Source organism: Triticum urartu, chromosome 6A (assembly GCF_056163025.1).
Source record: "Triticum urartu cultivar PI428250 chromosome 6A, HENAU_Tu73, whole genome shotgun sequence".
Classification (NCBI taxonomy): domain Eukaryota; kingdom Viridiplantae; phylum Streptophyta; class Magnoliopsida; order Poales; family Poaceae; genus Triticum; species Triticum urartu.
The window spans coordinates 595,274,241-595,290,978 of record NC_141878.1 but is presented as its reverse complement, the minus strand read 5'-3'; positions in this window follow the sequence as shown (position 1 = coordinate 595,290,978).

The following is a 16,738-nucleotide window of genomic DNA, read 5'->3' as shown; positions in this document are numbered from 1 at the left end:
TTGCTTCACTTAGGAATGCGTGTGGATAGTTTTGATATAGTGGCCTTGTTATTTGAACCGATATGAATCTATCTACTATATATTAAAAGTGTTTGGTGGGATAACCATAAAAAGGAAAATGTTGAAACAAGAAGATCAAAACTGCTTAAGTTTATACTGACTTTTTGTCTCTCCTCTAAAAAAACGCGGCTAGGGTTTCTGCCTCCCGACGGCGGTGCCGCTGATCTACCACGTCTCATGTGGCCTTAGGGCCATGGGTGCATAATGGATCCCGACCCTTGCCGGTGGAGGGCTTTGTTTTCATGCTTCTTCAAATTCTGTTAGGATTTGTGTCCTGCTCAAGAAGACGAGACAGTGGCGGCTTCTTGAAAATGAAATAAGGTTCTTGACGAGATGGCGGCGGCTTCTTGAAGATGGAGTGAGGTTCTCCCTGCCTAGCCCCCGTCCCGATGGTGTGTCTAGTATCGTCAGAAGGCGTGTGGAGGTGTGTCTTCGACGGATCTCACGAGATTCGGTCGGTGGCTGTCTTTGGTGGATCCGCTCGGATCCGGTCTTTGTTTGTCCTTATTCATGTGTCTTCGGGTTGGATCCTTCCGATCTGAACTTCTCTTCATCGACGGTGATTGTTGTTCTGGCGCGTTGGTCTTATGGGGTCTTAGCACGACGACTTTCCGACTGTCTACTACAACAAGTTGTGCCTGGCTTTGGCAAGGGCGGGGCGATGACGGTGGCGCGCCATCGGCTCGCTTCGGTGCTTGTAGTCGTCGCTCTGGGTGGTCGATGAATCTGGATGTAATTTTTATTATTTCAGGTGTTCGTTGTACTACCATGATCGAAGATGAATAAATCTACAACTTCCCACAAAAAAAAGGAAAATTAGTCTAGAAATTCCCATGAAAAAACTGAAATATTTGATGGTTGATTTGATGGGCATGTAACACAAAACACATAATTAACGGGTTAGACCTAACTCATAGAACACCCTTTTTTTTTCTAGGGGAACTCATAGAACACGTTAATTGTACCTCACATGTTCCCTAGGTTTTCTACCCCTGGTACCTGGATAGAGTCACCTCCGGTTGAGGTGGTCTCATTAATTGTAGTATCAAATACATTGGTTCTCACAGATGAATAAATAAAGTATTGTTTGTCAAGAAAATGTTAGACCATACGTATGGCAAAGAGGGAAAGTATCTGGTGCTCCCAGCCTTGTGGTACTCCCGGTGCTCCAATATTTAAAAAAAACATTTTTAAATATTTCAAAAAAAATCCGAAAAAATATGTGAATGTTCAGGTCCTAAAATATGTAACTGCAACCCCTAAAATATTCAGATCCAAAATTGAAATGCACATTCAGAAACAAAAAAGACAAATCCACGTGTGAATAGTGTCAATGTTGCTTTTGTTTTTTTACATTATTAATGCTAGATTTCACATGTGAATAAATCGATTCATTCTAGGACTGAGCCGATCAGGGGGATCTTCATGCAGTTGGCATGGTAAGTGAATTCAGACTAAAATTGAGTCTATCAGGCGGATCTTTGTGCAGTCGGCATGGTAAATGAATTCGAACTGGAACTAAGTCGATGAGGTGGATGTCCGTGCAGGCAGCACGGTCAATGAATTTGGCCTGGAACTGAGTCGATCAGGCAGATCTTCGTGCAGGCGGCAAGGCAAATGAATAGTTTCTGCAAAAGAGTCGATCATGTTGATCAGGCAAATCTACGGCAATCGACACGGTAAATTTATTCGACCTAGAACTAAGTCGATCAAGCGAATCTTCGTGCAATCGACACTGTAAATCGGTCGGGTGAATCCTCGTCCAGCCGGCACGGTAAATGGATTCGGCCCAGAATTAAGTCGATTGGGTGAATCTTCGTGTAGTCGGGCACGTCAAATGAATTCGACATGGAACTGAGTCGATCAAGCTATTCTTCGTCGCAAAGTAGGGCTCCAAATATTGCACTTACCGTGCGCAAAGTACAATTTGATAGAAATGATAAAAGTTTAAGAACTCAAGGCAAGGTACACTTTAGGTGGATTTCTTTGTCTGGGTGGAATCGTACCCACGTACGTCTCGATGGATGACCGCTTGATTGTTGTTTCAACCCTGTTGATAAGCAGCACAGGACAAGTTTGGTGGGAGGTCTCTGTCCGATGTAGCTTAAGCATGCGCCTGCTCCACTCGAGCTACCTAAGTCCAGGTATTCTAAACTCACTGTAAAGCCAATGAAGAACATGCTCCTACTGCCGCACGTCAGATCCAGCCGACTAGCTCTTGAAAAACACAAAGGTACAACTTTTGAAAAGGAAATTCTGAAAGCCGCAGAAAAGATAACGATTTAGCTTCCTTTTTCCAAATGGATGGCGATGAAAATTTTGAATGAAAGAGGAGCACTTTTTTTTTGAAATAATGGGCAGCCTCATTCATACATTTCAGAACTGTTAGTACAAACAATAGTCCTGATAACTTCAGGAGATACATTAAACCAGCATGACCCTTCATCATGTTCAGCAGCCTTTGCTAGAACATGAGCTGCCTCATTACAACATTGACTAACACGAGTAAAACAACAGGATAAGAACCTTGGAGCCCTACTCTTAATGTCAAAAACTACAGCACCTGCTCTTAATTTTGCTCATCAAACTGGCACAATCGGCCTCCACAAAGATTTTCTAGAAACCGGAATCTCCAGAAAAAATCAGTGTGTGGCGCATTGCAATAGCTTCACCCAGCTCCGGATTATCAACATGATCAATAAACCCTCTGCTTGCTGCCAGCACCAGACCTAGATGATTTGGGATGACAACACCAATGCCCATGCGTTTAGTCTGGGCAAAAATCACAGCATCAACATTAACCTTGACCGACTCGGGATTGACACCTGGTGCTCGCGCCTATTGGAGCCAGTCGACCTGAAATTGTGCAATAAGATGAAATCAACATAAGCTTTGATCTTGCCCGCCACACATGAAGGATGAGACATTTTTTCACCATTTCTTATGTTGTCCCGGTTCTCCCATATATGCCAAATCGCCACAGCAAGGATCAGTGCATGTAAATTTGAGGCACTAGAAATCCAAACCAGTAGCCATTGGTGTATATGGACAAAGCTTTTCAATTTTAAAAACAAATTAAAAGACTTTTTAAGCTCTGCTCAGATTTCTTTAACATAGTGGCACAAAAGGAAGCAGTGTTCCACCGTCTCAAACTTGTTACAGTATATGCAATCATACCTTGTTGAAATTGACCGTTTGTGGAGTTGATCACCCGTAGGAAGGCAATTGTGAGCTATTCTCCATAGTACTATCTTCATTTTATCTGGACAATGAATTCTCCACAGATTCTTCCACAACTTCTGCATAACATCTTGATTCGAGGAAGATCCACTACCGACAAAACTTTGATTGATCTAGAACAAATTTGTTCTTGCAAGATTGTAGACTGACCTCACTGTATAAATTCCATTTTTGGTATATGTGGCCAGGAGGCGAAGTTATGATCAAAGAGTTCTCGAACAGTATCTTCTTTCCAAGTGGGGCCGTTACTAGAGATTAGAGAGCTCACCGTTTGGTTATCTTCCACTTGAATTAATGTTTGCATTGTCCCATGTATGGTGTCTAGTATCCAATTATCCCGGATGATAGAAATTTGTTTTCCGTTTCCAACTCTCCATAGCAATCCTCTCCGCAGGAGCTCCTTCCCATACATAATGCTTCGCCATGTGTAGGATGCTGCTCTTGGGCATTTTGAGCTCTAAAAGTCTCCATTAGGAAAATATCTCCCTTTCATTACACGCTGACACAGAGAGAGGGGCTCCAATAACAGTCGCCAACATTGCTTAGCAAGCATGGCTTGATTAAATAATTGCATGTCTCGGAAGCCCATCCCCCCAATATATTTCAGAGAGGACAACCACTCCCAAGATCTCCAGTATAATTTCTTCCTGCCATCCTCCATGCCCGGCCACAAGTTTGAGATTGGCCTTCTCAGTTTGTCACAAATATTAATGGGGATCTGAAAACAATTCATCACATAAGTCGGAATTGCCTGTGCAACTGATTTCAGAAATACTTCCTTTCCAGCCCTTGACAAAGGCCTATCGCTAGCTCCGTTTAGCCTTTTCCATAACCTGCCCGTGAGAAAACTGAAACTACTCGATGGAGAACGTCCCACACAGGTTGGCATGCCCAAGTAGGTGTCCTGAAGTGTTTGGTTTTGCACTCCTAATTTGGCCTCCACCCTTTCTTTAATTTGAATGTCACATCGAGGGCCAAAATAGATGGAAGATTTATGTAAATTGATTTTCTAACATGTACCCTCACAGTAAGTCTTCAAAACAGCTTTGAGGGTATTTGTGCTTTCGTCATCTCCCTTCACAAAGAAAACACTACCGTCAGCAAATAAGAGATGCGAGATAGGTGGTCCACTTCTGCCATTACGAACTCCTTTGAGATCCCCAGAGGATTCCTTCAGTTGCATTAAACATGATAAACCTTCAACACATAACAAAAACAAATATGGACTAATAGGATCGCCCTGGGGAATGCCTCTAGTTGGGATGAAGGATTCAGTTAATTCACCGTTAACTTTAACCGCATATTTCCCATAGGTGACACATCTCATAACAGTGTCAACCCAAGAGGACTCGAACCCCAATTTCAGAAGAACAAAACGAAAACAGTAAACAGGATAGCGTGAGCGAGCAGTTGTTTTTTTAGACAGTGTGAGCCAGCAGTTGATTGATGAATGGTCCCATTCTGCGTGTGAGCATTTTTCCCTAAAAAATGGCTGTTTTTTTAGGAGCTACATATTTAAAACCCTATTAAAATGTAAATAATACGGTTTAGAAAAAAAATCTACACATGTTTTAAAGAACATCAGTGAATATTAAAAAATCACCATATTTTAAAAATGTTCAGTCCATATTAAAAAATTGTTCATCGTATAAATTTAAAATGTTCAACATATATTGAAAATTATTCACTGTATATAAGAAAATGTTCAATGTGTGTTTAAAAAAACGCCACATATTAAAAGAGTTTCATGTGTATTTGAAAAATGTTCACTACTTATTGCAAAAACTATATAAAAATAAAGTATGCAAAAAAGGAAAAAGGGAAAAAACAAATCTGATAAGTGAAAAGGGAAAGAGAAAGGATATAAAAATGAAAAAGAAAACTGAATCAAAAACAACCAAAAAAGAGAAAACCAACTTCGAGTGAACCAACAAAAAGAAAGAAAGAAACAGAAAAAAAAACGAATGAAGCCCCACGTCCGCTGCTGCAAAATAGGCCGGCCCACCTGAGGAGGAGGCTGCGGGCATAGTCACCCCTATTTGCCGCGCGTGGGCCGCATATATGATACACGGTCATCGCGCGTGCGTCAAACAGAAGACGTGTTGTAGCTATCAATATGCGGGAGTCACTAGTTAACGAGCGCTCCTTCACAATGCTTAAAAAAACGAGCACTTCTTCGGAAGCCTCGCAACGATCAACGTCATTTGGTGTGTTCTTAGCCATTCGTCACGTGTCGCGCTCTGGACGCTCCTTTCGGATTTTTTTTTCGCATGCGTTTTCGGCTATTTAAACGGTTTTTTCTCAGTTTTTTTTTACGTTCTGGTTTTCCACCGGTCTTCCTTAGCTTTTCGACAAAAAAAACAAAAAAAAATTACGCGAAAAAACACATTTTTTTTCTTTCGCGAGAGTCAGATTTTGCTTTCACGAGAGTCACGGCCGTGCCTCTCGGAAACGGAAAAAACACGTTTTTTGGAAACACGAACATATTTTGAAAAAGAGAACATTTTTTTAAAACAAAGTTTTTTTGAAACACAAATTTTTTTTGTAATATGCAAACATTTTTATAAATTTGTGGACAAGTTTCAAAAAACACAAACATTTTTTGAAAATAAAACAGAAAAAAGAAAAGAAAAAAGACAGAAAAGAAACAGGGAAAAAGGAAAGAAATAATAAGAAGAAATTGAAAGGGAAAATATCCGGTTCAGGAACCTCCTAGAAGGTGTAGGTTCCCAAACCGAAAAAATCCAGCTAGGAAGATCCTGGAAGGTTCCAAAACCGGGATGACTGAAGCGCTGGCGAATCCCTTGTGCGAAAGCTCGACAAATGGACGCAACATGCGGCGTATAGGAATTTCCGCTGTAGCCAGTCGGTTCAGTGCAACGCCGCACAGCGTGTTTGGTTGGGGGTAATTAGAGTTAGGGAATAGGAATTGAAGAGGCACGAGACTTCAAATTTATTGTTTGGTTGGAGGTATTGGGAATTCACAAGGGAATAGGCATGAGACTTGAGACCCCAACTCTCACCGTTTTATTAACAGGGGAGGGGTGGGAGTTGGATGGGAATTGTTTTAGTGAGTCAATCTTAATCCTTCATCCTAACTTTCCTTGTCTAGTCCCATGTCAATTCCCATGAACCAAACAAGGGAGTACAATTTCTCCTCATATTCACACACATAATTCCTATCACGCACCAAACAGAGGATTGGAAATAAAACGGCTCATCCCATGTCTAATCTCAACACAACTCCCTCCTCTAAACTTCCATTCCCCTTACCAAATATTGCCAAACACGTTGTCAGGTGTAGCGCCAGCGGACCAGCACATTAAAGTAGGACTCGTTGTAGGTTCGCTCTGCTATGATTTTCTTCCCTTTTTAAGTTTTTTGTTTCTTTCATTGTTTATTAATCTTTGGTTCTTTTGATTATTCGTTGGTTTTCCTGGTGTCTTTTCTTTATAACTTTAGTTTTCTATGTGTTTACTAGATTTCTTTGTTGAAAGAACATGCGGTGTCCCATGTTTGGTTTTGGTAATTGATGACAATCTCTATGGACTAATGGTTGCCTTGAGTTATATTTGAAGGTTTTGTCCATAGGCTTTTCTTGGAATACATGTGTTGGTTTCAAGGAGAGTTTGTGTCGACCAAGGTGCTATTTAAGGAATTATCCAAAGATTGGTCATGTGAGTGTTGAGCTTATTGCAAGCATGTCTTGAAGAAGAAGATTGTTGAATCATTCATGTCTACCTTCAAGACATCATCCAAATGAAGAGAATTGGAAAGATTCAAGGTTGATCAAGATTAAGTCAAGAATGAATCAAGTTGATCAACACACAAAGCATACAAGATGTACTGAGGGATCAAGTGATCCCATGGTATGGTAAGCATTGTCCATTACGCTTTGTTTGCTAACCTATAGTTTTCGTGAGAGTTCTTTGTGGGGTTAGATTGCGATGTGCAAATTCAAGTGGAGCATCATGAAGAGATCAAATGCTTGAAGCTTGCCGTCCATTATGGTAACAATGGATTTATGAAGATGTGCTGAAGAGTGGCTCACCCATAGTGGAGTATGGGGGAGCAATCAACTAGTCTTCATCGAGCCAACACAATCAAGAAAGGTTGTCCAACTTGAGGAAGTCAAGATCGTCATCATATAGCTCAAGTGGACTATGTGCAAGACAAAGGTTTGCCCTTGATAGGTTTTCTATTTTACCGGTCTCATAGTGGTAGTTGGGAGACCAGGTTATAGGATCGATTGTCGTACTATCAAGGGGGGCTCTCGATGAGTAGCTTGATCGTATCGTTCGTAGAGAGCTCAAACCATTGCATCCTTACATCATCTCTATTGGTTCTTGTTTGGTTCTTCTCTTTGTGAGATTTGGAGCTTATGGTCATCTTGATGACAAACTCGAGTTCATCGAAAACGGAGTTCACTCGCATCTTCTATGATGTTTTCGACGTTGGAGGTTATGTTGGTTCTTCGCTGTTTTGATGCTACTCGTCGTCTTGTTTCCAACAAGCTTGAGCTTGCTCGATTCAGAGCTCATTTGCAGAAGTTATGGCAGTTCTGGTTTTCCTTGGAGTATACTTGTTTTCTTGGAAGTGGCATACGTTTGGTGCTAGCGATAGTACCGCGGGGCCAGAGTGGCAGTACCGCGTATCGCCACGAGCGGTAGTACCGCTGTCTCACAACGGTAGTACCGCCCATGGCCATAAGCGGTAGTACGGCTCTGGTTCCGCGCTGGTACCACCTCGACTCAAGACGTGGTTTTCTCGTGTCGGGTTCAGCGGCAGTAGGAGCGGTAGTGCCGCTCGTGTGCGGTAGTACCGCGGCTACCGCCACCCCTAGTGCCGCTCAATGGCCCTCCTCTCTGTGCGCGGTCCCAATGGTAGTACCGTTGGGCCAAGCGGCAGTACCGCCGCCGCCAACGGTAGTACCCCTGGCCCCAGCGGTAGTGCCGCTCATACGGCTCTGCCTCGCCCTCTGTTTTGCTCCGCTCTTTGTGTTCTACCACTCGGGTGGTAGTACCGCTCGTGCGCAGGCTGAGCACATAACGGTTGGATTCGGGAGCTCCTATAAAAGGGGGTCTTCTTCCCCATTGAGCCTTATCCTTTGAGCTCGTGTTCTTTCCCCATTGTTGTGTTGGGGATCGTAGCAGAAATTTAAAATTTTCTACGCATCACCAAGATCAATCTATGGAGTAATCTAGCAACGAGGGGAAGGAGAGTGCATCTACATACCCTTGTAGATCACTAAGCGGAAGCGTTCAAGTGAACGGGGTTGATGGAGTCGTACTCGTCGTGATCCAAATCACCGATGATCCTAGTGCCGAACGGACGGCACCTCCGCGTTCAACACACGTACAGCCCGGTGACGTCTCCTACGCCTTGATCCAGCAAGGGGAGAAGGAGAGGTTGGGGAAGACTCCATCCAGCAGCAGCATGACGGCGTGGTGGTGGTGGAGGAGCGCGAGACTCCAGCAGGGCTTCGCCAAGCACTACGAGAGACGAGGAGGAAGAGGGGTAGGGCTGCGCCAACATGGGAAGGACTTCATGTGTTGGGCTGCCCCTTTGCCTCCACTATATATAGGGGGAGAGGGAGGGCTGCGCCCCCACCTAGGGTTTCCACCCTAGGGGTGGCGGCAGCCCCAATCCCCATCTGGGGTGGCGGCCAAGTGGGGGGGGAGAGGGAGGCGCACCAGGCATGGGCCTTAGGGCCCATCTGCCCTTAGGGTTTGCCCCCTCTTCTTTCTAGGCGCACGGGCCTTGGTGGGGAGGCGCCCTAGCCCACCTAGGGGCTGGTCCCTTCTCACACTTGGCCCATGTATGCCTTCGGGGCCCGTGGCCCCTCCAGGTGGACCCCCGGACCCCTCCGGTGGTCCGGTACACTACCGGTGATGCCCGGAACACTTCCGGTGGCCAAAACCATACTTCCTATATATCAATCTTTACCTCCGGACCATTCCGGAACTCCTCGTGACGTCCGGGATCTCATCCGGGACTCCGAACAACATTCGGTAACCGTGTACATATTTTCCCTATAACCCTAGCGTCATCGAACCTTAAGTGTGTAGACCCTACGGGCTCGGGAGTCATGCAGACATGGCCGAGACAACTCTCCGGTCAATAACCAACAGCGGGATCTGGATACCCATGTTGGCTCCCACATGCTCCACGATGATCTCATCGGATGAACCACGATGTCGAGGATTCAATCAATCCCGTAGTCAATTCCCTTTGTCCAGCGGTACGATACTTGCCCGAGATTCGATCGTCGGTATCCCGATACCTTGTTCAATCTCGTTACCGGCAAGTCTCTTTACTCATTCCGTAACACATCATCCCGTGATCAACTCCTTGATCACATTGTGCACATTATGATGATGTCCTACCGAGTGGGCCCAGAGATACCTCTATGTTTACACGGAGTGACAAATCCCAGTCTCGATTCGTGCCAACCCAACAGACACTTTCGGAGATACCTGTAGTGAACCTTTATAGCCACCCAGTTACGTTGTGACGTTTGGTACACCCAAAGCATTCCTACGGTATCCGGGAGTTGCACAATCTCATGGTCTAAGGAAATGATACTTGACATTAGAAAAGTTTTAGCATACGAACTACACGATCTTTGTGCTAGGCTTAGGATTGGGTCTTGTCCATCACATCATTCTCCTAATGATGTGATCTCGTTATCAACGACATCCAATGTCCATGGTCAGGAAACCGTAACCATCTATTGATCAACGAGCTAGTCAACTAGAGGCTTACTAGGGACATGGTGTTGTCTATGTATCCACACATGTATCTGAGTTTCCTATCAATACAATTCTAGCATGGATAATAAACGATTATCATGAACAAGGAAATATAATAATAACCAATTTATTATTGCCTCTAGGGCATATTTCCAACATGTTGACCTTCTTCGAGCTTGCTAACTCTCAATCCCTTCATGGATCCTTACTAGTTTTTGAGGGAAAAGAGAGAGGATCTAGATCCACATTTCCACCAATCACTTTCTCCTCTACGTGAGGGGAACCCCTTGGATCTAGATCTTGGAGTTCTTGGTGCTCTCCTTCTTGTTCTTCCTCTCATTTTCCTCCCTAGCATTAGTTGCTTCAGTGGGATTTGAGAGAGAAGGACTTGGGCACTCCGTGTGCCCTTGCCATTGCATTTGGTGCATCGGTTTGAGTTCTCTACGGTGATACGTGGAAGTTACAAGTTGAGAAGCTTATTACTCTTGGGTGCTTGGTACCCTTGAGCTTGTTCCTCTTGGGTGCTTGGGCGCCCTAGACGGTTGGTGGTGTTCGGAGCTCAATCATTGTGCTGTAAAGCTCCTGGCAAGCGTCGGGGTCTCCAATTAGGTTGTGGAGATCCCCCCGAGCAATTTGACGGGTTCCGGTGACCGCCCCCAAGGGTTGCCAAAGTGTACGGGTTCGGTGACCGCCCCCAAGGGTTGCCATTTGTACGGGTTCGGTGACCGCCCTCAAGGGTCCATTAGTGGAATCACGACATCTTGCATTGTGCGAGGGCGTGAGGAGATTACGGTGGCCCTAGTGGCTTCTTGGGAAGCATTGTGCCTTCACACCGCTCCAAACGGAGATTAGCATCCGCAAGGGTGTGAACTTCGGGATACATCGTCGTCTCCGCGTGCCTCGGTTATCTCTTACCCGAGCCCTTTACTTATGCACTTTACTTTGTGTTAGCCATTTTGTTCTTGGTCATATATCTTGCTATCTCATAGTTGCTTATCTTGCTTAGCATAAGTTGTTGGTGCACATAGGTGAGCCTAGTAGTTTTAGGTTTTGTGCTTGACAAATTAACCGCTAAGTTTATTCCGCATTTGTTCAAGCCTAAACCGTAATTATTTTGAAACACCTATTCACCCCCCCCCCCTTCTAGGCGACATCCACGATCTTTCATTTGTCATTACGTGTTTTACTTTTAGTTTCATTCTTTTTTCCCGTTCTTAATGATTTTTTCTTTTCCTTCTTTTTCTGAACATTTTATTTGTTTCTTTCTTAAGTTTTTATTCTTTTTCATCGATATTCTTAATTTCTCTTTGTTTTTCACCATTTTTCTCTTTTTCTTTGGGTTTTCCTTACTTTCTTTTTATGTATTTTTATTTATGATTTTTGCCAGGTTTTCTTTGCTTTTAAAACCTTTTTGATAGACCTTTTTTATGTATTGTTTGTACCATTTTTCCTCGGTTTCCTATGTACTTTTTTCATGTACATGTGAACATTATTTCTGTTGGTGTTGCACATTTTAATAATATAAAACTAGTTTTTTGTAAGTTAATGGTTCTGATCTCTACATTTTTAATATACATCAAGAAACTGTTTTTATACATGTTTAATAGTTTGAAAGTACACAATTAACATTTTCTAGATATATGTTATTGATTCAAAAATGTATAGGCATTGTATTTACTTTTGTACACATCAGAAACATTTTTCATGTACATGTTTAACATTTTTTTTGCCATGAAAACGTTTGACATTTTCTAAGTGTATGGTTAGCATTTTTTGTTTTATGTTTAATGAAAATAAAACTCATGCACATCGTACATTTTCCATATATATTACAAACATTTTTGTTCAAGTTTAGTATTATTGGAATATATGATTTGCATTTTCTGATACATGATGACCCTTTTATTAAATTTATGTTTTGATGTCCAATTTTCTAATACACGTTCTACATTATCCATATACATCAGGAACTTTTTTATACATGATTAATATGTTTGAAATAGATGACTAACATATTTTTAAAACATTTTCTGCTTGATGCTAAAAATGCTAAAAAATTATCAAAAGATGTTTTCACGTACACTATAGTTTTTTTGTATATATTAGGAATATTTTTGAAACATTTTTAGCATTTCTAAAATGTAGTATTCACATTTCTTGATGCATGATCAATATTTTTTGTAAAACTACTCCATCGGATCTGAACTAATTAACGCAAAGTGAGTACTAAATTTTACGTTTTAATGTTAATTTTTTTATACATGATCTTTATTTTCCGTATACATCATGAACAATTTTTTATACCGGTCTAACATTTTGTAAATAGATGGTTGACATTTTTCCTCATACATTTTGTGTTTGATGACTACTTTTTTTCATACACATTGTACATTTTTGTATATATCAGGAATATTTTTAATACATTTTAACATTTTATAAATATATGATTTATAACTTATTTTACTTGATTAATATTTTTATAGAAGTACCAAAACAATAATAGATTTAACTAAATATATGTATTAAAAATTAAAACCATAAAAACCAAGAAAGAAAAGGGGCTTGTACCAGCAGGTTTCAATCATTCACCTTTGCGGTGAAGAGCATCAAATCTAGCCACTGAGACGAGTGTGCTTTTGTTGAAAAAATTGAGTTGTGCAACTTTTATAAACTCATTGTGGCACGTCTGGCCCATGGACACGCGTGCTGCACGGGTGAGATTTCATTCCGCCTCTCGTGAATTGATATATAGTCGCGCCCTATTTGCCACCCATGGGCAGCATATAAGAACCACGGTGATGTGTGTGTGTGTGTCAAACAAATGATACGTCACACAAGCACACTTCCTACTGGGCCAGCCCATTGTAGCCAGTGGTATGCTGTATCGAGCAGAATACTGTAGCAACACTGCATTGTCGCAAGTCATTTCTGAAAAACAATAACAATTATGAAAACAAAAATACATTTTTATAAATAAGCTAATACATTTTTGAAACAACTAGCAAGGTGGCCCTCGCAAAATCAAGGGCATGGTCTTATTAGTGTTTTTAAAATGCATAAGAGGTTAAATCATGGTTCTTCTCTAGATGCTCTCATCAATTTTTTGAAATCATATGGGTTTGTGACTTAATGGTAACAGCAAGAAATGTTCGTTCTCACACTTTCATTTTGGGTCCCTAGTAGGAATAATATGAGGGATGTATTATTGTAGAGTAAGAACATGTAAAGCAAACCAAAATTATCCTTGAGAACATGTAGACTGAGAAATTGGTGAGGAATTCGTTTTAACATTTCCAGGTGTTTAGTCCTCAACCTAATTTTAATCCGCTTGTTTTGAAATGCATGGCATTCTTTGTCAAATTTGAAACACATGACATTTAAGACAATAGATAGGATATCTAAGATGAAACTCTAACCATTAGTTGGTATATGGATATGCTAAAAATGTTGAAGTATTTCTTGACCAGATCAAATTATATTATTTTCTTTACAAGAATTTCACAGATTTTTTATTTCTTGTTGAATTGCAGGCCATAAATTTTAAATCTATTTTCACTCACTCAGTCCTTGTTGTTCACTCCTTTTAAAATCCAGTCCTCTCAACTCACGCTAGGATGAATTTTTTAGTGTAACGTGGCTATATTGGCTTTGGATGGTATAGTTCTCAAATCTTATAAATTGTTGCCAGGTTTACTGTGTATTACCGCTTGCATAATCTTATCGAATCTAATGGCACCACAAATATATGCTCTGTAGTGGGTTGTCAACACTGCTCTAGCTTCATCGTGTGCAAAGTTGGAGAAAAGGGAAAACAACTTATGATTGCAATGGCATGCCTTTTAAATTTTCTGCAATCTGAAACAGTTCACCTTGGCAAAGAAATTATGCAGTTCATTATATTATAGAAGGTATGGCTCATTCACCGTTGCGGTGAAGAGCATCAAATCTAGCCACTAAGACAAGTGTGCTTTTGTTGAAAAAACTGAGTTGTGCAACTTTTATAAACTCATTGTGGCTCGTCTGGCCCATGGACACCGCGCTGCACGGGTGAGATTTCATTCCACCTCTCGTGAATTGATATATTGTCGCGCTCTATTTGCCACCCATGGGCAGTATATAGTATGCGTGGGTGGATGAGACCACTTGACTGTTGTTTCTATGCTGTTGATAAGTAGTGGATCGCAGCGCAAATTTGGTGGGAGGTCTCTCTCAGATGGAGCTAGAGTGCTTATCAACACGTACTGTAAAGCCAATCAGGCACATGCTCCTGCTCCTGCACATCAAATCCAGACTTCAGCCTTTTTTCCCGCAAAAAAAAAAGACTTCAGTTTTTTTTGCGGGTAAATCCAGACTTCAGTTCAGCCCTTGAAAAGACAAATATACAGTCTAAAAAGGAAATTCTGAAAGCAGAAAAAGGACGGTTTTATTTTATTTTTCTAGATGGATGGCGATCAAAATTAAAATATGTGGAGTGGACGTTTAGGTAACAATAAATAATAAACATGAGAGTCTGAGCATAATTTTGTTTTCGAAGGAGATTGCGAGCGAGTAGTTTTTTTAGAGAGAAGTGTGAGTTTTTCCTTTTCTTTTTGGATGGAAGAGTGTGTGTGAGTGAGCAGCTGATTGATGATAATTTCGGTGATTTTTTTTAGACATGATAATATCGTTGATACAGTAGAATAGACCAATAGCCTGCTGAGATTTCAGCCCGGTTCAAAAACAGGCCGAGCCAAGCCAGTGTCATCGCACGATGAGGCCAACTCCTATTTGACGCCCTCGCCCGTCACGCTGGGCCGGTTCATTTACCTTTTTTCTTTTTTCTTCTGTTCGCAGATCACTGGTTGGTTTTCTGGGCAGTTCTTATTCTGTTTTTTTCTTTTCTTTTTCTTTTTCTTCTTTATTTTGCTTTTTTAAAATGCATGAACTTTTTGCAAATTCAAATCTTTCTTCAAATTCTTGAACTTTTTCTTTAAAATCTGCAAATTTTATTCAAATGGATGTTTTTTCAAAATAAATGATTTTTAAAAAAAATTGTGAACCTTTTTTTTTCAAAATTGGCGATTTTTTAAAAATTGATGACCATTTTTAAAGTAATTGAATTTTTTCAAAATCAATTAACTTTTTTACAAACTGGTGAACTTACTTCAAAATCAATATTTTTTATCAAAATCCATGAAATTCTTCTCAAATTCATAAACTTTTATTCGTGAAAATTGGAAAAAGTTCATAGATTTTAAGAACTGTTGGCCATGTAGTACGGTAGGTTTTTTTTCTTTGAGGCAGGTAGTACGCTAGGTCAGCCTCACGTACCTAGAGTCAGGGCTCCACCTCCTCCTTCAAGAAAGAAAGTTAGGGTTCGTGCCTCTCGCCGGCGCCGGCGCAGGTCCGCCTCGTCTCCGGTGGCCCTAGGGCCATGGAGGCGCGGTGGATCCTGGCAAGGGCCGGCGGGGGGGGGGGCTCCGTTTTTAGTCATTTTTTCAATTTTGTTAGGGTCTGTGTCCTACTCAGGAAGGCGAGACGGCGGTGGCTCCCTGAAGATGGAATAAAGGTCTCCCCGCCTAGCCCCTGTTCCGGCGGTGCGTCTAGCATCGTTGGTGGGCGTGGAGGTGTGTCTCCGGCAGATCTATCTTCGGTGGATTTGCTCGGATCTCGTCGTTGTTTGTTTACGTTCGTGTGTCTTCGATTTGGATCCTTCCGATCTATGTTATTTTTCATCAGCGGCGGTTGATGTTCTGGGGTGCTGGTCCTATGGGGCCTTAGCTCTCCATGATGAGCCCATGAGTTGCCACCAGTCGCACGCAACTAGGCTATTCGTGAGCCCGTTCTTACTAGTCATATCGAATAAATCGGTCGGCCCGGAAAGCGAGCTATAAATTAATATTTCGGTTTCAATTTCCCACCGAGTTATAAATTTTCTCCTAAAAAGTCTTAATAACATTTATGAATTGCTAAAGAAATAAATCGGATATTTTCTCAAAAAGAAGAAGAAAAATGGACTCAAACATAAAAGCACAAATATGTTCCGCTAAACCGTCTAATTCATCGTACACATATAATTCAACGCCTTATGTTATTAGTCGGGCTCTTATGAATTCAAATTTAATCAGTCATTTACCTGTTTGATCAATGTCCCCTCGTGCTTTCCGCTCTTTTTTGTTATGCCTGTTAGAAAAAACTAGCCTAGCGATCTTTGTTTATCTATACAGTACATATGTGGGTTCTACACAATTTGAAATCAACGTGGTAGAGTAGTTTTGTCTTCGTCTCTTTGGATCGTGGTAGTTAGGTTTTGCAAATGCAATGTACTTTCAATAGTTGCACCTTTTTTACTGCAATCTTGTGTTCTGACGGGATAGGCCGAAGGTAAGCAAAGCTTTGACAAGCCACACATCATGGGCACTTCTCAATTCAGAAACTTTAAAGGCCATGATGTTTATTTTCTTGACTTTATTTCATCACAGTGAATATAGTGGTGTGGTTTGGAAAGTTTCGGTAAGTCACACCATTATCACTTCTCAATCTGGAGCATTCAAACGCCATGATATTCTTTGGTTGGCATTTATCGCGTTGCAATGAATATGGTGTTGCGGGTCACAAAGCTTTGATAAGCCGTAGATCATGAACATCTCTCAATCTAGAGCATTCAAAGGCTATGCTGTTTCTTTTGTTGGCTCATCACATTGAAG